General features: G+C 45.9%; 1 non-coding gene across 1 annotated transcript; it reads left to right on the plus strand.

Moving 5' to 3' along the window:
* Positions 1-1,620: 1,620 nt before the first annotated feature.
* On the plus strand, positions 1,621-1,692 carry Trnat-cgu (transfer RNA threonine (anticodon CGU)). Its single transcript has one exon. It is a non-coding gene; the product is annotated as a tRNA-Thr (tRNA).
* Positions 1,693-2,924: the final 1,232 nt, after the last annotated feature.

Consider the following 2,924-nt stretch of genomic DNA (forward strand, 5'->3'; position numbering starts at 1 on the left):
CGCATTCCAGGCCGGGACTGTCTCGACAGGCACTCGGGCGGCTCGCGGCGTCAGTCTCGCCACTTTCATTTAAATGGACGGCGTTCGAAAAGAAGTCGCCTGCTCCAGATTTCGGTTCGTGTCCCGAGGGCAGGCTGCCCGTTTCTCACGCTTGTTTTGACAGCGCTATGTGGAAAGCGATGGCGTGCATGGAATCTGATCATTTGTCCGCCAACTGAGTCACTTCGCTTGCGTGTGCGCGCTGCGCAGATTACCAGTGATGTGAAGCGGACAACAGGAAGTAGGCTGTTAACAAGCTCACTACACGCATCTCCCCCCCCCCCCCCCTTCCCTCTTCTACCGCACGCGCACACGCTAGTATGCTGATTGGCTAGTATCGACAGATAATTTCAAGACTGCTTCCTTGCCGGAAGGAGCCGATATCCCACCTTAATCCTAGTGCTCACGCTTCTTACACGCGGTACTTGTTCATTCGGTGTAGCATTCATATTTCGTCTTAAATGTCTTGTAGTTTGATTTCAGGATTTGATGAAAGTAAATTATATCTTTAGAAACCCGCCGTGGTAGTCTTACAGTGGATTTTTAATGCTTCTGGGTTCAAACTCACAAAGCTTTTTCTTTCGTAATTGCTATTTGACATTGGCAAATAAATATTCGGTGATAGCATGACCCTTATTACGATTGCATGAAATATGCTTTTACGAATAATCCTAGCGTAAAATATTTTGGTGAATGCGTACCTTGGTTAGCATGAAGTTGCGGTTTCGATTCTCGGTGCTGGTGGCTCGATTGGGATAGCGGCGGAAAACAAAAAAACACGCGTGGGCTGAAACTTGTGTGGGAGCAACACAACCGGAGATTGTAAAAAAAAATAATCAGAACATTATCGACGCCTGTCATAGCTACAATTGTGCTGCTTCGGGAACTAAAATACTAGGAAACATTTAAATTACATCGGTATTCCATGTTTCATTAGAAGAAACTTGGTGACTGACTGCTTAAGTTGGCCAGGATTGGAGCGTGGACCAACTGGTCTGCAATTAGGAGCGATAAAGCGGTGCTAAAGACTCGGGTGAGCGGAAGACGTAAGACACACAGGCGTAAACCTGCGTCTCTTACGACTTCCTTTCGTGCAGGAGTTTAGCGCTGCTTTACCATTTATAATGACTGCTTCAGGCATTCAGGCAATGTTGGAGAGAATCTATCTGCACAAAATCGAGGGCTGCAATCGACGACGACTATCTTTCCTCTTCATATTTCCTACCCTTTCCTCATCCGCAGGTGCAAAGTATCCAAGCGGACAGTTAACCTGGTTAACCTCTCTGCCTTTCGTCTCTTATTGTCTCTCTCTCTCTCTCTCTCTCTCTCTATATATATATATATATATATATATATATATATTATATCATACATATTATAAGAAGCCAAGAAACAATGACACCAAGGACATCATAGGGGCAATTACTTGTACTTACTAATTCAATTAAGGATTCAGTTAAACCTAGGGGCGGATGTGGAACATCCGCCCCTAGGATTGTGAGTGGTGGCACTGGCTAACACTCCCAGGGTTAGTTCTAGTTGTAAAACATAAATACCCCAGAAAGTGGATGGGAAAACGGTTCCGCGGTAGCTCAATGGTGAGAGCATCGCACGCGTAATGCGGAGACGTGGGTTCGTTCCCCACCTGCGGAGAGTTGTTTTTTCATCCGTTTTCATTTCCATTAATTGGTCATTGCTTTAATTGAATTAGTAAGTACATGTAATTTCCCCTATGTTGTCCTTGGTGTCATTGTTTGTTGGCGTCTTATGATATGATTAATAAAAAATCGGGCCCCTCGGTTCCCTTTCAACTCGTTCATATATATATAATATTGGCATTTCTGTTAAAGGCGTATGCAGTGATGATACTAGCAACGGGAGCAAATATTGCATGGGGATAGGTGAACGGTCAAAACCATGTCAGACGGCTTCTGTAGAAGTAAAGAATGGAATAGAACACTGCAACGCGAGACGTAACTGCCCGCATAAAAAAGGACTCAATCACGCGCCACGTCAGCTCGAGGCCCCAAACGCAACGAACCGAAACTCGTTCTGCGCAAGTGGAAGTGCCTGAATAAGCCTCGCGATTGAGATCGGTTCCGAGGAGGGTGCACGAGCAAACGGCACCGACGCACTTTTGCTTGGGATGGTTAGCTTCTTTTGTTAGCTCGGCTTCTATGGTGGCGCGTTCTGGCGCGGCTTCCTTCGCTCCTGTATACACAGAGATCAATGACAAGGCGCTGAACAAATGCGGCCCGTCCCGCCTTCTTCGTGCGGTGGCATGAGCAGCCCGGAAATTAAGTAAGCGAGACTGCTCTTCTCCGCACGATGTGCTCTATAGGCTGACCTCATAGAGCACTTGCCGTTAATGAGCCATTGCCCAAAGCCAAAATGGAGTGAGCACGAATGTCCGTTGTCTGTACGTTTATCTCGTCCTCTCCATTCTGCCTGAGCAACTCCCCATAGATAGGAACCTAAGTGCATTATAGGGTCGCTGCCTGTACGAATGGTACCTGTAGCCGCGTCTGCCATGGTGTAGACGGACGATGTGAAAAAAAGAAGATAATAAAAGCAAGTAGGTCTCAATGGCAGGTGTCATGATGTTTGTTGTCCGGAAGAATGTTAATGGTACAGACGTCATTAGCGCCGGCTGTTTCTAGATACATCAAAGAAACTGAGGCTCCCTCTTGCCACACGCACACAGACACAAAAAATACAAACATACGAGGTCTACGAAAGGAACGTAAATGAAATAAAGCTGATCAGAAGAAACGTCTGGTAAATATTCGCTTCAAATACTAGTAATTCATGACCCCTGTGCGATAAAAGCTATAATATACCAGCCCACAGAAATGTCATATCGTTCAATTAGTCTTGGAAGCCAA

This window comes from Dermacentor silvarum, chromosome 6 (assembly GCF_013339745.2).
Source record: "Dermacentor silvarum isolate Dsil-2018 chromosome 6, BIME_Dsil_1.4, whole genome shotgun sequence".
In the NCBI taxonomy this organism is placed as follows: Eukaryota; Metazoa; Arthropoda; class Arachnida; order Ixodida; family Ixodidae; genus Dermacentor; species Dermacentor silvarum.